The 21,435-nt window shown below is 39.1% G+C and overlaps 1 long non-coding RNA gene across 2 annotated transcripts; it reads right to left on the bottom strand.

Moving 5' to 3' along the window:
* Positions 1 to 15,218: 15,218 nt before the first annotated feature.
* LOC104429687 lies at positions 15,219 to 18,549 on the bottom strand. Of its 2 annotated transcripts, none has more exons than XR_005552622.1 (4): positions 18,453 to 18,549; positions 18,023 to 18,195; positions 17,518 to 17,581; positions 15,219 to 15,301 (listed from the first exon to the last, which is right to left on the bottom strand). It is a non-coding gene; the product is annotated as an uncharacterized LOC104429687 (long non-coding RNA). The 2 variants fall into 2 exon arrangements; XR_005552621.1 differs by lacking the exon at positions 15,219 to 15,301 and adding an exon at positions 16,630 to 16,720.
* Positions 18,550 to 21,435: the final 2,886 nt, after the last annotated feature.

Raw genomic sequence — 21,435 nt, 5'->3', positions numbered from 1 at the left:
AAAAATATATGGACATGTTATTAAGTCCTTAAGGCTATATTCAAATTGAATACAATTTCTTGGCTAGAAGATCAACGCACCAAAAACTAAGCTATGTCAAGGGCACATGCTAAAATGTCTAAATAATATATACTAACTAATGAAATTAAACTAAAAATAATGCTAATAATTTAACCACATAATCAAGACCTGTTTCAAAGCTATCTTCTACGTTTTTATTGCGAAAATGAGGACTTGAGCTGGGCCCTGGCCGTTTGAAATGGGATGTTTCAATCAAAATTCAAACTAGGCTCAAATCATAGAATTAAACCCAATTTTCCCCTTAGAAACTAATCAAAACCTATACTTACTAAAACCAAATCTAGTCCCATTAATACTAAGCCCATATTGAACGTAACTTCCTCTCACATTAGCCCTGTTTGTTTCATGAAAAATAACTTTCAGGAAATATTTTCTGGATTTTTTGCAAGCCACTATTTGCCCACAATGTGTGGGGACCACGGCCTCTATGAGGCTTTGAGCTATTGTCACTTCCATCAAATATATGCTATTCACCTGTAATTTTGACCTCGCATCCTTTATAATTACATCATGTAGTCTTAGGCAACCATGCTCACATAGAACTATGTGATACACGAACACACCCGTATGCAAGTTCAATTCATGTAAAAGATGCTCACTGTTTGAAATACGATTGTCTTTTTCCCTTGCTTTTTAGGTATTGCCTTAGAACCATGCCTAAAGCTCTCAACAAAGATGTTATTTGGCTATGTGATGACTGTCAACCTGTGCTTAAAAAGCTCGATACCTTTGAGGAAAGTTGCACATTTGAGGATGACTTAGAGATTAGAGAAGATTTGAAAAATACTCCTTTAGAAAGATTGGGGAAGAAGAAGAGGAGGAAGAAGAATTGGAAGTGGATGAGGGTGAAGAATAGAAGAAAGAAGAAAATGCGCTAAAAAAGGATCAGGAAGGAGACAAAACAAAGAACTTCATTTGAAACATCGGACAATTTTGTACAATTTACTAGCAGTTCTCTCTTACCTTTGAATTCATTCATTAACGTGTTTCCTCGGTGCTTTGTATAGCAATTTGATCTTCATTTTGCTTATAGTTGTTTGTCTTTGTTGGGGACCTTCCGGTTTTGGCATTTCTTTTTGTGCTTTGAAGTGATTTTTGAAGTTCAAATACTATTTACTTAGTCTTATGCGAAACTACCGAGCTCTTGCTAAATTGACTTCCGCGACTACTTCTTCAAATAATGTGCCATCAGGAATGTATGCAAAGTTTTATCTTATTAAAGGAAGAAATGATGGAGGAATTGCTTCATTTACAACTTCGAAATTTGGAAACATTTGAGCACTGTTAGTTTAATGGAAGTGAGATGGATACATTCGAAATGATCATATCAGATTATATCGTGACGATCTTTTACATAGACTTTTGAATAATCAAAATTGTATAACTTCTAGCTCGTTCACCTTGCAGTCAGTTGGCACAATTAATACTCATTTAGCATAAAATGCCTTCTTGTGCACTTTATCCAACATTATATCTTGATTCTTCTTCAAATTTTGCTAGTAATGCTTCAGTTAGTCAATTAACAAACTTGTCGTAGTTGGATGTCGTGGTAATGGAAGTTCATGTACATGCGCTGTGAGCGGAAGAAAATAAGAAATCAAATGACTTTTGTGTAGTGGATGTGAGCGATTCTACATGATAATGGGACAATGGGGAGAAAGAAAGTGAGATAATAAAATTTTACATCAATGTTTGAAATTCCTCCAACAAGAAGCCCTCCTTCCACTACATAGTAGTTTTATAATTTATGATCAACAGGGTGCTTGAAGCATGCATGGTCTTTTTGGTTGTCCATGTAGCATATCATGGACGTGTTCTAGTCTCTAGAACAAGCAGTAGACAAATAAACTATTTATATTAGATATTTAGTGTGATGTACCACATATGTTTGACAGTCGCCACAAAAATCACTTCTTGACATGGCAAATTTTACAAATTGTACTAGTAAGATGAATGTTGTCCTTTTTGGAGTCATGATTGGACCATTGACATGAAATGCATTTGGTTGCATAAAGATGAGACCAATCAAATATGCACCTTGCAGGTTCACTGTATCACGCCCCGATCCTCAGGCACGCACACATCCCTTATCTTGGTCGATTTTAGAATGTGATATCCATGACTATGTATCGCCGACCCTTTCATTTTCGATAGCACATCCGAAAGCATTTATAAATCCCTAGATAATAAAACAATGAGATAGAAAAGCAGGGCCATATTTTTCATACTAAAAATTCACAACCACACTTTTATACAAACACCTCATAGTATATAATATACTACTATTTACAGAGGTCTAATCTAACACTTATCCACATAAAAACCAAGTCTAACAAAACAGGATGGGATCTCAGTCCTCATCCGAGTCGTACTAGGGATCATCCTGATTCTCCTCTGATTCTTCTTCACTAAGTTAGTTTCCTTCAAGCTCTTCATCTTTTTCTAGCTCATCATCCTCTTCTAGTTCCTTCTCCTCAAGCTTATCTATGGGCCTAAAATGGTTATACAATAACCATTGAGATCATGTCTCAACAAGTTCTACCCCGTAAGACTCGATTAGTAAACCAATACGCTAACCGGGCTATCTATGCACGCATGGGTCAGAGGACTTACCTTGGCCTCAGATTCCACCTGCATATTAACACAGTTCAATAGGCACCCAAGCAATCACATCACAGAGCGATATCTCGACCAATCGACTTAGTCAATTACATGTCATCTCGACCATTTCTTGGTCGGCTCATCTCATTTACTCAAATTCAATGCTGAATTACAGCTCAACGAGCACGGCTTACATAATCATCTTGAACACTCAATCCCAACATTGAATTACGGCTCAGCAAGCACAGCCTACTAAAACTTTAGTGGTAATGCTGAATTACGGCTTAGCGGCCATGGCTTACTAATTCTTTGGCAGTTAATGATGAATTACGGCTCAACGGCACAACTAATTCCAAATTCGATGATAATGCTGAATTATGGCTCAGCGTGCATAACCTAGATTAGGTGGTAACTTAAGGTCCAATGGACAAAACCATACTTTGATGGTAATGTTGAATTACGGCTTAGCGAGCACAACCGATTCCAAATCCGATGGTTTCCATGTCATATTCCACACTGTCACACACCTATCATACATCATTTCATCTTTCAATAGTCTTCTCAATGCGACTAATAACCCTTACACGATTAATTACTCTCAACCAAGGACTGTGTGCTTCACACTTAGAATCTTCAATCAAAATAATAATTGGCCTATTTCCCTCGTATTAACGATACTTGATAAAAATTTATCGTGTGTGGCTACACGATTGACCTTAGCCAAAATATAATATTTTTCTTTCCATAGCTCCCACATTTTCTGTAGTCCACTCAAATATTTTTGGCATTATCAACCGATGCCGGATTATTTTTGAATTAATAATCAACGATTATCCAATTAAAGAATAATTCTCACTTTCAGAAGATGAGTTGACGTTCCTAAAATGACTTGTGACATGACAGAACTTTCAATTTTTGAAATCGGACTTGAATTCACGGTTAATTTCCATTTGGCGCGTTTTTAGCGCGACTTAGGCTACTGGGTAACTTTCAGAAACTTTTAGTGCAAATGACCCATGGTCGATTTTCTTCAAGCCACAATAAACTCACTCGACACATTGGCGACTCTCAGTTGTCGTGAAAATCTCGAGGATTCAAATACGGACATAGGGTACCAAAACAATAAGAAAATCAGTCTAGTGCCAGTTGACGAGAATTTTCCAATTTAGTAGTGTCACCCACAATTAGCCACATATCTCAATCGAACCAACCTATATCTGATCTCAAATCGATTTATATATGTGCCGTAATGATTTCAACAGATGAGCACGGTCGAGCAGTCGATTCTTAATCGAATTCTCAAGTCTATTTGCCTTAAAATTCTTAATGATTTTACCAGATAGTCTAGTTATCTTGAGAGTGATTAGATATGAGAACAGCCCTATAGACGCATCAATGAAACGCCCGATTTATTTAGTAGAAAATAGGGTTGAAAATCTGGGATATCACACACTATGCTACACTATTTTATGAGAATTTGGTTCCAAGCCCCACTTTAGATGATGTTGAATGTCCAAATTATTAATTTAAAAATTCACTGAAGATGGTCATCATCTCATAAGTTTCAGCTAGAATAATCAAGATTTGATACCAAGATGGCCATCATTCTATCGCAAAGGAGAGAACTGCATTCATGATCTCCCCTAGAAAGCAAATAGATCTGACAGTTTTTCACTAAACTAACAATCAGTTCAGGATCTTCATTACTTCTACTGCTCCGCTTCAAGACGCACCTTCATCTAGGGAAGCTATACTTGGAATCCCCTCAATAAATAACTTTTCACCTTTAAGCGTTTTTCAAAATATGAAGTCTCTGGTGTCAAACCTTACAGAGCTTTGTAAGTCTTTTAATTTCCTTTCTTTGGTGGCTTTTTCTAGTCGGGATAGACTTGAAGATGTGTACTGAATAGAAGGTTTGTCACAATGATTTGATTAATTTGAGCCACAATTCTTGTACGATGGTCTACTTGCTATTGTTTCTCTTCGCTTTCCAACAATCCACATATTGCAAGTCAAGACTTTGAAAATCTAGTTGATCTACGAGCTATTGGAACATTCTATCCAAAAGATAATGATCTTTTCCTCTATTCCAATGCATATGCTAGTGGACTTCTTGGTTTTGTCATCAAGAAGATGATGGACTTTTCCTCAATTCCATTTCACAAGCAAGTGTTCTTCTTGGTTTTGGATACAAGGTTGTTGAAGCACAACCGACAATTTCCGTTTACGTGTTGGTGTTTGTTCTCAAATTAGAAAGTTATGGCTAAGATTAAAAGAAAAGGAGTTTGACCTTTTCTTCCAATAAAAGTCTCAAATAATTTCATCAATATTAGTGCTCTCTATTGAAGAAAACATTTTAATGATCCATTTTGAAACTCTTCTAGATTAAATTAACGTAGTAGTAGAAAAATTACCATACTACGTTTAAACTTAAGACGATTTAGCTTTAACCATATGAATGGTCCCACATTATTGGTTAATAAAGAATGAAGTGGATTTACCAATGAATCACGAAAATTATGGCTCTTAAATATTATTTCTTAATTAATGAACTTAATTTATTTAGACGTAATTCACGAGGTCATGTATCCTTTACTTTGTACTAGTTACAATAGAAAAAAGGTGCAGCTAGTTTGGTCTAGCCAATTCTTGAAATAAATAACTCATGCTCCATTTTCCAAAAAAGATAAATGCATCATATAGGAGTGTCAACAATTCAGTTCGATTTGAAAAATTGAGCCAAATCGAACCATTAGACCATATGGTTAAATAAAACTGAAATGAACTTTAACTCAAACCAAATATGAACCGAACCAAAAGCTCGGTTTGATTTTGGTTCGGTTTCAGCTAGATTTGATTTTGCTTTTGGTTTTCTTCTCCTTCTTTTCTTTTTTCCTCCACAGCTCACAGCCTGGGAAATACCAGATTTGCCCCTTTTAAAATTCCTTAAATATTTTTTCACAACCCTACCTCCATCGTTCCCCCAAACACCCCCTTCCCCTTTCCCCCTCTTCATCTCTTTCCCCTCCAATACAAACCACCTTCCATGGCCACTTGCCCCTACACCCAGCCTCAGCCGTTGGCACCATCGACACGATCCCTCTTGCAGTCACCATGTTTTTTTTGAGATGGTGAGCCTTGCCGCCTCCATAGGCGACCTCGATTGACCTCACTATGGCTCATGACATCAATTGGTAATCGTGATCAGCCGTGGAAGACCTCGATCTGAGGTCACTCATGGCTCAAGGGAGGCCGGCACACAGCCATGGTAAGGCGACAGCTCAAACGAGGCTTGTTGAGAGAGAGGGGGGCACCTCACAGCGAGCGAATGGTGGTGGACGATGACTCCACGGCTTTCGATGGGCGATGGTGAGCTAGGAGGAGACAGCGTTGACGTCGAAAGCGGCAGGCGGTGAAGGTGGTCAGCAGAGAGGCACTCGCGAGATCTTAGCCCCTGTGCCTTGGGGAGAAAGATGGAGTGTTGGTACGATTAGGATTTCTCACTGCGATTTTGGGAGGGATTAAAAAGAAGAGAAATTGTGGACAATTTTCAATTCAATTTGGTTCGGTTCATTTAATCAAACCGAAACTATCCAAACCGATATAAAAAAAAAATGGCCATTATTTTATTATGCAAATTGAAATCGAAACCGAATTGGAATTACATGAAATTTTGGTTCAATTTGGTTTCAATTTGATTTTAACACACCCTAACACTAAGGACTACACTTAGATTTATTAGATTTCTTGCTAAAATATTGATATTAAATCCTAAACTCCGATCGCTAGTGACCCAAGGAAACGAAAGAATCACTTACATTTTTCATACAATCTCCACTTATAGAAAAAAAAAAAAAAATTTGAAGAGAGTTTTTGTTTTGGCATCACTTCACATTTTTTATTTATTTATTCTTCATTTCTTTTTCTTTTTTTATTTCTTAAGTTTATATATGTAGTATATTTATCTTATAATTTTATGTATTTCAATATATTAAATTATTATTTAGTTAATTTTCTTGTTTCTAGATAGAATAAAAAAATGTAGTTGATTTTGAAATGGATTTTTTTTTCAATTGGAAACTCCTAATAAGAAAAATAGTGATTAGAGTAAGTGATCAAGTTTAATCTCAATTGGGGAATACTTCATTTGTCGTAACGCTCTCTTAAAAAAAGAGTTTGCTTTGCTAAGAACAGGATAGAAGAAAGAGAATTGGTATGCTAATTCCTAATCCACAATTCCATTCTTCTTAGGGTTTATTGTCTCAACGAATAAATAATTGTTGGAGTAAAATATTGATATAATTCAAGAAAAAGAAAGAAGAAACAACCCCGACCACAAAAAAAAATTATATTTATTATATTACATAAATGGATTTCCAAATAAAAGCACTAATGCTACAATCAATCCATAAATTGTTGACGCTTCCATAAAAGCCAAACTAAGCATTAAAGCACCTCGTATTTTTCCCTCCACTTCGGGCCATCTTGCGACACCTTCTATAGCTTGGTCCATACCTTGACCAACTTCAAGTAGGGGTGAGTGATTCCATATTCCATTAGGAACTTGGAACCTACTATCGGGGATAAATTGATTATTTTTGGGAATAAGGAACCTACCCTGTTACAAATTTCAAGGTCGATTATAAGTTCTAACAAGTTCCTCTTTTTTTTTTCTTTTTCAGTTGAGCAAAACATAAATAAACTCAACAATAAAAATGAACAAAGATTGTTTCATTGATTACCTAAAAACAAGTGTCTATATGCATTTACTGAATAGTATTAAGGAAATTATACGGTTTTCAATGCATTGGTTGTTCTTGTATGATATAGAATCACTATCTTGAAAGTTGAATCATTTCAAGGAACTGCATAATTGACAAGAATGCCCGGATAGGGAAAAATGTGGTTATTCACAACACCGATGTAAGTACTGCCTTTTGCAATCCTGATACTTCAATTCCATCCGGATTTATGACTAGATGTGATCCTTCCATTTACAGGGTGTTCAAGAAGCAGATAGACTAGAAGAAGGATTCTACATCAGGTCGGGGATAACAATCATACTGAAAAACGCAACAATCAAAGATGGAACGTGTGATTCAGAAGAAAGCTGGCTAGATCCATACATAACCTTGTTGTTTTCATGGCTTTTCTGTGTCCAGAGAAACTAGGTGTTGTGCTGCTCGGTTGTGAAGTAGGTCTTAGTTATGTGACTAAGCTAGTGAGAGGCATATAACCTGAGTTAGCTAGTGGGATGCATATTCTGTATAAGAGAAGATACTATACACTTGAGGGGTGTGCCATCACGTGGGAGGATGTATTGAGCTGTACATATTAAGTGTAGAGAGAATTGGACCACATGAATATGAGACAGTTATAGTACCCGGTATAAATGCTACTCCCTCTCTCTCCCCTAATCCTTATTTTTCTCATGCCTAACTTGCTGGTGCTCGTCGCGCCATTTACGCTGCCAAAGTGAATTTCACCGGGTAAATCTACCTACGACTAACTTTGTTGTTTGATTCTGGTGATCGATCTTAGAATCCATCTTTAATTCATTTGATACTTTTCTGCTTTTCAGGTTGATCGGGTTTTGGGCTGTCATGTTAGAGGTAATAATGCAAGTTCATTGTTTTATGTTTCTGTATGTATTGTAGACATCCTTAATTCTGTTAGTTTACTTGTTCCAGAGAAGCAGGATAGACATCGACATAGTACTTCCTAGCGAAATCAACTTAGATGCAGGAGACAGGTGGACTTGCTAATGACAGACAAGCTGATATAAGCATTGACAGTGATATCAAACTGCACAATCTGAATGTTTTTCAGTTTTTAATTCTCTCATAGTTGGAATTTTAATGGTAAAGCTGGAGGAAGAGTCGAAAACTGTAAAACTTGGTTGACAACATTTCATCTTTCTTCTATTGAGGTTGAAAGACGTGATTTGAGCAGGTTCGTCAATGTAGACCTGCTGTGTATAAAGATTACTTACCGGGTTCAGTTCAAATGCTTTACTAGTTGTTCCTTTAGTGCTGAACGTATTCTCCTCTGTTTTTATCCTCTAATTTTGCAGGAGGAGCCCCATATCCATTGTAGCAGCTATTATTTACATGACCACTCAGCTCAATGATGAAAAGAAGTCTCCCCAAGGTTTTAGTTTCTCCAATCCTATTCAATTTAAACTACTAAAGACATATTGGTGCATATGTAAATGGCATTTGAAATAACACGTGCATATAAATAACTGAATGTTTGTGCAGATATATCACTTGCTACTGGAGTCACCGAAGGGATGATTAGGAACTCTAAGAATTTGTATCCTCACATTTCGAAGATAAATACCAAGCCGATATGCCAAGGAAAAGGATCTAAAGAATTTCTGCAGCTTTTGAGTGTGTGTAGATATACAAACAAAATTGATATTAGTTAACTTTCAATTACTTTTGGAAATCAGAGCAATCTTAAATTTTTAATTCTTGTTATAAAGAATATGGTGGTTCTTAATTCTCACTCTTTGTATTGTTGGAAGATGTTTTGAAAACTTTGTTATTCAAACATCGAAATGCTATGTTCGAGTTCTTTTTGGCACTTGACTACAGAATACACGTGTCATACAAAATACACCATTTCGATTTCGCATGATAATGTGGGTGAGAAGACATAGCATTGTTCAATTCTCACAAGATGTTGGTTTAATAAGTTATAAGTCCGTTCATTTTGGTCCTTTAAGCTCTCAATTTAGCTGATTAAATCTCATTAGTAGTCTCTATACCCGTTCCTTCCTTTGATTGGTCATGATAGTAAAACTCAATTTCACTAAGTATGTTTTTGTGCTTGAAGAGATAAAACTCTACACTGCAGTCTCATAGTCCCGATTTTGATTAATATGAATCTATAAGAAATGATTCACAAATCAGGTAAACTATATGCACGTTTCCCCTTTGTCCTCTTGAAAGCTTGGCAGAGTTTTAACAATGGCTTTTCATGGTTGCTAATACTGCTCATTATGCAAAAAAATTAATTACATTACAACTTGAAAATGAACCCTTATTAACATAGAAAATTTGTTCGTGGGATTTGGATCCTATTATTTTCTCTTCCCCTAATCCTAGACTGCCTGGCTAGGTGTCTTGTTGGTTTCTAGGTTGTTTTGTCTGGCGTTTGCCATTTGGCTCCTGGCTCTGGCTCTCCTTTTGGTTGTTGCCTTTTGGTTTTTTCCTCGGTTCCCTTACACTCAAAATGAGCATGTTCATTCTGAGTGTTAGTTTTTGGAGCCGTTTGGTTGTACAGTTTGACCTTTTCCCCTTATATTAACTACTTACCTTACCAAAAAAAAAAAAAAAAAACATAGAAAATTTGTGATATTTTGATGATACAATAATATGATACAAGCTTTTAGTCTCATACAAAAAAACCTTCTAAAAGCTTGGGGAGATAGAACAAGGCAAGTGAAGAAAAGAAAGGTAAATGCACCAATTAGACTTGATCTAAGGGTGATGTATCGGACAGAGCCACTCAGCAACCTTACTCCGGTTAAGCGCCTGCACTAACTCATCTTTATGCTAATCTAGCACCTGCAACATTTGAGTAAGATGTGGCTGATTACTACTCTTCAGCTTCTGCTTGGAATCTCCTGAGGACGAGGAAGCCATTAAGTCACTGGTACAAGTTTATTTGGAGCCCCTCTCTCCCTCCTCGTTATCAAACTCGTCTGTGGCTGATTACTCGCAATCGCCTGCCAACTCAGGTGAGGTTACTCACCCATGGAAGAATTCCGGATGTGTCTTGTGCATTTTGTTCAATTAGACCGAATTCAATCGATCACTATTTCTTTGGCTGCTCCATCACTCGCGGCCTTGCGGCCTTTTGGGCAGCGAAGTTTAATCTTCCTTGGAGAAACCAGACCTGGAAAGTGAACCTTTTGTGGGCTATTAATCACTTATCTGATCCAGGTTCCACCAATCAATGGCTAGGTTTTCCTTTGGTGCCTTATGTTATCTTGTCTGGAAGGAGAGAAACAATATCATCTTCCGCAAGCAACAACTCTCCCTCCCAACCATGAAAGCCCATCTAATCAAAGCTGTTAAAGACAAGGCCCTTACATTCTCCAAGGTCCCGGATATCCCCCACAACAAACGTCTTCAACTTAGTTGGGGTATCCACCCTTCTATCTTTGAGTAAGCGTTATGGCCTCCTTCTGAAGTGATCTTTTGGCCGTCTCCGTTCGTGTTTTTCTTTGCATTGATGATGCTCGTGGGTAGCCCCTCTTCCCCCTTGTTTGGGTGGTTCTCTATCTCGTCTTTCCCTGGGTCTTTCAGTTGCTGTTGTTGCTACTTCCAGTTCACCTAGCTGCTGCTTTCATTTGATTGTATCATGGTGTTATGGGGTTGTATTTCTGCCCTCCCTCTTCGTTTATTATTGGCCTGCTTTCTGCCCTGGCTGCGCTGTTCGTCAGCCTTCTTTTAGCTGCCTGTTATTATGTTTCCTATATCTTTCTCTGCAGCTCGGGTTGGCACCCTTCCACTCAAGTGGCACTCTGACATTCTGAGTGCAAGTTTTTTTGGTGCCGGCTCTTCCCTGCTGTTCTTTGTATGGCCTTCTGGTTCTCTAGACTATCTATAATACTTACCTTTTACCACAAAAAAAAAAAAAAAAAGCATTTGAGTAAGATGAATGTACATTGATTAACACTACAATCTCATTTTCTATAACAAAAGCTTTACATAGGGGTGTCCTAATTTGGCTAATCGTCCCTATCTTTGTAGTTTCATTGCTCACCGTCACTGGTCAAAGTCTACAAGAAAAAAATTTATATCACCATCTGCAAAGCACCCTAACGCTTCCAGTCCCGTGAAAGAATTGTGATTTCCATATATTGTCACTCCCTTGCCTTGGATTTATGGATCAGCGTCACTCTCAGGATGACCCAAAACAGTCTCCTCAGATGAAACTTCCTTTGCATCAAGATGATCAGTCCGAGAAAGAACCGACCAAGTCTTACTAGAAGAATTCCCACTTTCAGGCTGGTCTAAACTTCTGGGGATCTACAAGCCCATCGATCGGATGTGATTGCTCCTTGCCTCCAACATGATTTGGTTCAGAATTGCCTATAGGGTCAAGACTCTGTTTCATTAAGGATACATCACTTCCAGGGAGATCTAAGCTTTTCGCGAGCAGAAAAAGGGCAAGCTGTCGACCTGGACCAATGCTCAACGCAACCAACTGAAGTATTTCAGATGATGGGGACAGATCTGCATTCATTTTCTCCCAAGAAGGTTGACGCATCGCTGAAGTTGATGTGTTAAGTGGAGACTCCTTCTGAGCAAGACCTGTCATTGTGAGCACCGATGGTGGAAATGCATTAAGCTTAGGGACTAGAGGGATAGAACTTGAAGCAGCATAATCACCTAAGAAATTCCGCAGAGGGAGTTGCCTGCTCTCCTGGACTTCTGCCTGGATGGGCCGCATTTGGTCTGACTTCTTTCTCTTTTTAAGAATTGAGTCTCACATCCTTAGGTCAAGAAGGAGGAGGGCCTGGTATCACAAAAGGAGGAATGGTAGGCTTATCTTCCCCATTTAACAGTCTCACTGATTGGGCTATTGCAGATACAGTGGGTGGTAGCTCAGGATCTGGTGGGGGCGGAGGAGCAGTCACAACTTCTCTTTCATCAACTGAATAAGCATTCGCATCCCTTTCATTAATTGAATTAGCAGCAAAAAACTTACACTAAGAAGAAAACCATAAATAATTGTGGCACTTACTATTTTGCCTTTAGAGCGTGTCCAGCAGGTGTATACTCCCGTTCTAGCTCTTGCTCTGGCACCCATTCCTCTTCATCACCACTCTGCTTTATGTTTCAAAGGTAAACCAACAAATAATGATATTATGATGCTATATAAGTGCAAGTCAATGCATGAAAACCTCAGCACCATTGAGATCAAGAACAAATTTGATTTTATTGCCCATAAATTTTCTAATGGAGCAAATAGCTTAATATACTCAGTGAAAAACTCAAAATACAGACCAGCATCCTACCTTCAAGGATGTCAGCAATTCAAGCTAAAAGCAACATTAGGACAAGATGAATGAGAAAAATATATTGTTCAACAGGAATTTGAAAGCAAACTCATGCACGCACAAAAGTTAAGGAGGAAAATAAGCCGTATGTTCAATGCATGAGTCCTCCTTACAAGTGTTTGCGACTGAACTTTGCTTCATTAGTGGAATAATAACCAATAAAAAAGGAAAGACATTTGCAACTTCATAATCCAAATTTCAACTCCCAGGACCCAGAATAAATAAAGAACAATGACAAAGGGATTTATTTAGTTGCCCTTTCCATAAAAGGAGCATGGTTAAAAGTGGATCCATGAAGTTGCTTTTCAGCACAACAGAGAGTTTCTTCAGCATATCAAAGAAATTAGATCACCATCATAATCCCTTGGTCAATATTTAACACCATCAGGTGCACTCTTATTCTAAAGTTTCTAGCCTAACAGCATAAGAGAAGGCAATTTAGATCAAATACCTCATCAGCCATTTCACTTGGATGTGCTGCCTATGCTTCTTTGTAAGAAACAGCTTTTCTTACACGCTTTCCCCAACCAAGAGCCGCTTCCTCCTCACTTTGATATTTCTCCCATCTACAAAACACAAGTGATCATAAAAAGCATTAAGAGCAAGAATCTTGAAAGATGGAGGCCCATATTTTCTCCTTACTTATAGTTACAGAACAGTCATTCTGATAAAGGATTTACTCCTACCAAAGAAAAGGAGAAAGAATCTGGGAAATGCAGCAGGGTTGTTCTTCACCTGGAAAAGAAATGAGTTATTTTCGCTGCACAGGAATACAAAAGGCAAGAACCATCCTTTCATTAGTATCAGTAGAGAAGCCACTCAGACAGCCACCAAAAACTACCGATACTGCTTATGTTGTAACTTCTTTTGTTTTTGTGTGTGTGTTGTTATTTTCTTTTTTTTTTTCCCGCCAGGGTGGGTGGGGGGACGGATGATAGGGACTGCGCTTCAGGTATATGGCTTTTGGTCACTAAAAGTCATCACATGCTTCATTTTAGAAGTAAAATTATCCAGGAATCCAAACATCATTGTTTAAGGTTCAGCATTCAGTATTATTAAATTCTCAAAATGAGCCAGTCATTTTCAAGTTAGAAGTTATGTCTTCTGCCAACTTCATTTTTGTAAAGCCAAAAACTCAAACCCACAGCTAAAACCGGGAAGGCAAGCTGAAACTCATGACCAACCCAAACAGACCTTGACATTTATGTTTGTGATTATTTGACGAAAGTAGTACAATGATAAGTTACTTGCCAAAGGATTTACAATGTAGGAAGCACAAACAATGTGGACATGCTAAGTTAATCTATAGTCCCTACATCAATTTTCTGTGGATCTTCTTCTGATGCAACATACAAGTTAGCAATGTCTTGGACAAGGAAACAGAATTAATCCCAGACTTACATTGGACTGTATCCTTAAAGAGAATTTTATTTGCTGCCAGATTTAATACTACAAGCAGGCAAAGGAATCACAATCTAGGAATGCAAACAGTGTGGATATGCTATCAGTCCCTAAATGAAAGTGTCTATGGTTCTTTTTCAGACACCCTACAAAATAATGGATATCCTGGACAAGGAAACAGAATCATCTCCCCGACTTGCATTGCAGATTTACTCTGCATCCTGAACAAGGATTCGAATTGCTGGGAATTTGATACTACAAGCAGGCAACAAGAGAAGGGACAAATCAAAGTGCATTGTACTTTGATTCACTGTAGTGTGCATCGGCAACTAGAAATGAACATGCCTTGAAGCAACTAAATGACAACAACAACAATTGCTAGCAATTGCCAGTCGTGAGCTTAAATGGATCAAATGGATCCTCTACATTTTATTTTACAATGAATTATACTGTATGACATCCTCTAGCACATATACTACAAAATCTTCTCAGCGCACAATGACTGGATACAAGTACGATTCTGCTGCATATAAGTTCACAAGTTACTCTTGCATACATCACAGTGCATACCATCAGGGACAACTATTCAACTTGTTAGCTGACATCCTTTAATGCCTGATTAGCTATCTATAATCAAGACTGATATCTCGACCATACTGAGTTCATTCTGGCGACTCAGATTCCTACATCATAAAAGTGCACATGCAGAATCCTGAGCACTACACACTGAGCAAGAATTTACACCATAAGTTGCCCCACTAATACCAAAACTAATTCCTTTACTGGACTTGGGTAACAACATAACGTTCCTAAGAAACACCAAATAACATTAGTTGACAGCAATGTTACCACTTTTGTCCCGGTAGCCTCATCCATCAAGGATGCACCAACAAGCATTTCTCTGATATCGATACCCCGAAGTTGGATTCGCTAATGAATATGCTCTTCGAGTCAAATCAGAATATAACCACAATGAGATTAGAAGTAAGGCTTACGAACTTGAAGGGCTGCTGGAAATAAACCAACTGCAGACATGTCAGATGTTCTGCCACCACCCCATCAAACATTGGAAATCTAGCCAACCAGCCCTCAATCCGCGCAGTATTGTCCAACAACGAGTTCTCGTGTTATGGGGACACCCTGCATTCATGATGGGAAATATAGTGATCAATGCAATATCTGCAAAATTGAAGGTGCCAAAATTTCACTTAAGCAAACTACCGAAAAGATTAATTTTGACATAACTTCATGCAAGTATACCATCAGAATGACATATAAATGAAGACATCCAGTTACCCAAGATTTTGTTATACATCACAAGTAATAACTTTTCCACGCAAGACTAACAAACTGACTAAGCCTCATTAGCAATAATGACTTTAAAAATCCACTAAACTGGATAATCCTAATTATAAAATACATGCACCAAAATAGAGTTCAACCCGAGACATCTAGAAGCTTGCCCTAAAGAAAATGCTCAACCAGAAAAGAAAGCAACAGGGTGTTTGATTTATTATTATTATTATTATTTTATGTGGAACAACAATAGAAAGGCCATGGAACCTACTCTGTGATAAAAACATGAGCACGTCAACCAAGATCAACTAATTTCTTTGCAATAAAAAGGATGAGTCTGATATTCAATAGCTTATAGCTCTTGCGTGTGACGAGAAGCTAATAATTAGTTGTTAACTCTGCTCTAGTTAGTATCTTTAAAGAAAACATGAAACTCAATGACTTGTCGGTGAAACTTCTATAGGCAGGGGGAAAACTGAGAAAAGGATAGATTGTTGTCACCCTATCAAACAACAACAGTTGGTGGAGTATCAATTCCTTGAATCATTGAAAGGAAAATTTGAGATTAAAAAAATCAGATGTATAAAGAATACTGCTAATTGACATCTAAAACTACAAGCAATCTGTTCTAGGATGTGTCAATTCCATGGCAAAAACCTAGTACCAACCATGGAGGTCTCAGTTACAAATGATCTGCAACTGGCCTGGACAAGAGCAATGAAAAATAACATACAATATGTATGATCTGATTTCCACAAAAGCTCTTTCTGGGAATTGGGCGATTCATTTCCGAGGCTGGAATCAAGAAACAATTCAATTACACTTGACTGGTTTCAGGCCGGTTTCCAGTACTCAAGAACCAGGTTTTTTTTGTAAAAATCAAGTCTAAAATATCATTGATCATCTTTTATAGCTGTCATCAAGCAAACTCTTGTGAGCTTAGTGGTGTTATGCATACACCTCATACTTGAGGTCACGGCTTCCAATCCCTCTCGATTGCAACTTGCTATTACATTTTTTTTTTTAAAATAAGGTGAAACATGGGTTCTGGATTGGTTCGAGCCTAGAACCCCTTGGTTGGTCGGTTTCAAGGTCCAATAGATCATTTTAGTATAAGAACCAGGAGCCAAACCAGAAAAAGGCTGACTCTACGGTTTCATTATTTTTTGAGAATTGACCTGGAATAGGACTTCATCAGGATGGCTCTACCCGGTTCTTGGCTTGAACTGGACTTGCTGTGCACCGCTAATCCAAGCTCTCCAACTAATTTCACGAATATTAGATGACAAACAATAATATGTAGTCAACAAGAAGCCAGTATTGAAGTCGTAAAGCAATATGTAACTCTTTTATGTGTCCTTAAGCCACCTATGACTAAGCAATTATCAGGAGTATCAAATAATAATTTTGGGGCTCATATTCTCATCTCTCAACACCTTTCCCTGATACTAAAAGATTATTATGAGTGTCAAATGTTGAGCAACTTAACAATTTGAAATGAGTACTGGGATTTAAGGTCTTCTTATCTAGTGGATATACATCCTCTGTACCTCACTTTATTTTAAATGTGATTAACCATGAAAGTTTTCTATTATTATTACAATTAACCATTGAAGTTACTTGAAATGCGATAAAACAGGTAGCAAATTTTGATTCTGGCAATTAAACATGAAGCTGTAGATGATGTGAATGGAAGTAATTTAGATAGATCACTTTCTTTATTAAACTCTAAACTACTTCATTGAAGGAAGAAATAAATAAGAGAAGTATAAAACAAGTTCATTTGGGACATGCTGAGAGCATAGGCATGATGAGAGTAGATCTTCTACATGCCGTGTCCATGATACGGAATGATACTTTGTGAGGAAAGATATCCTAATCAATTGCAAAAAAAATGTAGTGAATTCAATTCTAGAAGTTTAGAGCTCATCGATGCATGTGGAAAAATTAAATAAACGAAAAACATGGTAATGTCAGATATCATAAAGAATTTAACAGCAAAGCTCAAATAGGGATTCTCTCATAGATCTATACATCCAATGATTTGAATGCAGATTCACCTTGAACATCAGTTTCGTCCACATTTTTAGCATGGAGCAATACCAACTCCTGCAAGGCTGCTTCCTAATAAAGACAATAAAACTTTTCATAAGATGAAAAGCTAGGTTAGGTGCTGATTTAAACCACCAAATAGTGCACATATTTGTCCATGCCATAGATTTTAGAGGGACTCCTTTTTGTTGAGGGGGAAGGAATGCGCTAAGCAGAAAAATAGAGTCTGGCTTGCCGCACAATTTGCCAATAAAACCGAAGGAAGTGAGCAGTTCAGCTTGCATTGAAAAATAGGATGGAGTAAAAGTTACCAAAAAGAACATAGTGTGGTTTGGTTTGGTAAACCGTATTAATGCAGTTTGTTTGGTTCGGTGCCCAACTGAATGAAAAAGGGTTGTGCTCACCTCCACTATCAGCGTTGCAATGTGCATCGACCGACAACTTAAATGGATAGATCAATGAAGGTATAAAACGTTAAAAGAGTAGAGCAGCACATTCCTTGAAGCTCAATACCTGAAGGGTAGATTGCGAGAGGAGGATGGACACTCCGATCTTTAACACTTCAATGGAGGATTATCGGGAGCCAATGCCTCTGCAACAAACTGTGGCCCAATAGCTGAACTTCCTAATCCAACTGAAAGTACTTGAGTAAAGCAATCCACGGGAGAAGTAAGAGGGGGCTTAATCTGCAAATTAAGCATCAAACATTATCAAGTCAATCAATCCGTCGGTGTCCGATGCAATCAGCTAAGCATACTAAAAGAAAACCAACGATTAAAAATGGAATTTCATGCTGACATTAATTGGAAAACCTGAAGGAAATTCTGAAATTACTAAGGCTAAGAGTCGGAAATCTCCATACATGGTCATTTCAAGTGAATAATATGTAAACCCACTCTCTTACCACACGGAGAGCAACAACGACCGGAATTCCAGAACTGACCTCACCGCTGACCACATCGGCAGCGAAATTGCAGACGGCGTCGAGCGTGCTCTCAATCTGCACCTTCAGGAATCGGGCCGGCGCGAGTTCCGACTTCCTCAACCAATAGTGCTCGACCATGCGGCCCTCGTCCAGGTCGGGTTCATGATCGCGCCCTTCTCCAGCTCCTCCATCGCCTTGAATGCGGCCTGGAATCGAGGCTCCATCTTCTCCACGAACTTGTCCGTGAACCCCATTCGGCTCTCGTCCAAGGAAAAGCCCTAGCTCCGGTGCTGGTGCAGCCAGTCCACGTACCTCGTCCACAGCGCGGGAATCCTTCTCCAACCCTCTGGCCTGCGCCTCTCCTTCTTCGCCGCATCGTCGGCCCTACCCAGGTCCACCGAGATCTCCTCGCAACCGATCGGGCCAGCAACAGGGACAACACCCGGTCGACGGCGGGGAGCCTAGCGCCGCTTAGGAACGAGACCGAGGCCGCCTCCCTCCTGTTGGAGGTCGACGGCTTCGCGGCGGAGGCCGACGGCATCTTCGGTCTGAGGGGGGAGGATGAGCAGATGCCAGAGACGGAGGACGCCATCGGTGGCAGCGGCTCGGAGTCGGAGTTGATGACGAGTTCGTCGGAGGGAGGCAATCGGACGGAGGCAACCGGCGAGGCTTTCGGGAGGCGGAGGCGGTGGGATGTGCTGAGAAGGAAGTGCAGCTCATTCCCTCTCTGCTCTTCCACAACGAGAGAGTAGCCAAAAAATATTCAAGTGTGAGGAGAGAGAAATTTGGCCGAGCCGAGCCGAGCTGAGCCACAGCCGAGAGTTATTCGAAAGAGAGTGAGAAGAGAGAGGAGAGATAAAGAAGTGCTGGGTTGTTGAGAGGAGAGGATAGAGAGCGTCAGACTGGTGGGCCCCAAGACCGCGCCATGCAAATTTTGAACCTCTAAGTCTCTAACCCGTCGCCTACGTAGAGCCACGTGTCTGATTCTAAATGGTCTTACCCTACGCCTACGTGGAGGGTAAGACCCACCCAATATTTTCTCCGTATTTTGTTGGTATCGAAGGGGAAAGCGTCATTGTTCTAGCTTTTCGGGGTTTTGGGTTTTGGGGATAAGGGTGATTTGGGTTATGTTTAGGGCTGGATTTAGCTGTCCTGTTTCAAAAAATTGCTTTACTTTGTTGAAAATCCCTTGCCTGAGATCTGGCCAATGCTTTTTATAAAACAGCCCATTTAGGCCATCAGGTCCTGGGGCTTTGTTTGCTCCTAATTGCTGCATGGCCTCTGTGACCTCCTCTATTGTGACAGATTCTACCAACCTTTGGTTCATTCTTTCATCTATTAAGGTTGGAATTTGTTGAATGACAGGTTGAAAGTCTCGCGCCCCCACAGACAAGTACAAACTTTTGAAGAAAGTTTCTGTCATTTCCTTCAACTGCTGGTCACCTTGCACCCATTCATCATTTGCATTCCCGAGTAAGGTTATTATGTTTCTGTTTCTTCTCTAAACCTATGTAATTTCATATACAAAATCATTTCCAAAGTTTTGACCAATCGATTAACCATTATTACCAGACCTCATAGCCGAAGAGCAAAGTGCCTTTGTGGGGGGAAGACAAATCCAAGACAACATTTTGATTGTTCAGGAGGTGCTACATAAGTTGAGAACACGGGAGAGAAAGAGCAAGTTTCAAGCTGTCCTTAAACTTGATATGCAAAAAGCATATGATAAAATCGAATGGGATTTCTTACAAGCATGCTTGAGGAAAATGGGATTCAATGAACAATGGGTCACATGGGTGATGCAGTGTGTGTCTACGGTCTCCTTCAGCATAAACTTCAATGGCGAATCATTATCTTATTTCAAGCCAACCCGAGGGCTTCGACAAGGTGACCCAATCTCCCCTTATCTCTTCATCCTAGTGGCCAATGTCCTATCCTTCCTTATAAAACAAGCAATCATAGATGGCACTCTACGTGGAATTAAGCTAAACAACTGTTGTCCTAGCCTGTCACACCTATTATTTGCGGATGATTCAATATTTTTCTCCATGGTACTGTTGTAGAATGTTAGAATTTGGCAGATATACTGCACCGATATTGTTTTGCCTCAGGACAGGTCATCAATCGCAACAAATCAGGTATCCACTTCAGTAAAAATTGCCCTATGAATCTGAGAAGAAATATGGCTAAGATGTTAAGAGTACAGGAAATAGAGAAAACGGGAAAGTATCTTGGAATTCCATCGGATTGGGGAGGATCGAAAAAAGAACTGTTTGCATGGATTATTGCAAGAGTCAACATGAAGTTAGAAAGCTGGAAGGATAATTTGCTGTCAAAATCTGGGAAAGAAATATTAATAAAATCAATGGTGCAGGCCATCCCACAATATGCCATGTCCATTTTCAAACTACCTGTGTCAATTTGTAAAACCATTGAGAAGAAAATCGCCAATTTTTGGTGGAGGAATGGGCACAAAGCTGCTGGGATTCATTGGAAGAAATGGGAGAATTTAAAACTTAGAAAAGGGGAAGGCGAGCTCGGATTTAAAGACCTCTTAGCCTTTAATAAGGCGATGTTAGGCAAGCAAGCTTGGAGAATCTCTCAGCAGCCATCTTCGCTGCCAACAAATGAAGGGTCTATACTACCCGCAAGGTGACTTCTGGCAAGCTGGAAAAGGAAGTAGACCGTCTTGGGGATGGCAAAGCATAATTTTGGGGAGAGAATCGATTACACCTCAAGTAATGTGGGTTGTTGGCAATGGACAATCCATCCCAATAAGAGAAGATAAATGGCTACGAAGTGGTATTATAGGAGGGCCGGCAGCAAGAAATGAACCACAAAAAGTGAAGGAGTTAATCGAACAACGAGAGGGGAAATGGAATGAGAGTTTGCTACGGACAATGTTTGATGACCAAAGAGTCAAGGAAATACTGGAAACTCCCATTGGACTACCTTCTATAGCAGATAAGAGGGTATGGATGGGCAACAAGTCAGGGGACTA

Source organism: Eucalyptus grandis, chromosome 7, assembly GCF_016545825.1.
Source record: "Eucalyptus grandis isolate ANBG69807.140 chromosome 7, ASM1654582v1, whole genome shotgun sequence".
Taxonomy (NCBI): domain Eukaryota; kingdom Viridiplantae; phylum Streptophyta; class Magnoliopsida; order Myrtales; family Myrtaceae; genus Eucalyptus; species Eucalyptus grandis.
This window is presented reverse-complemented; position numbering and strand designations above follow the sequence as displayed.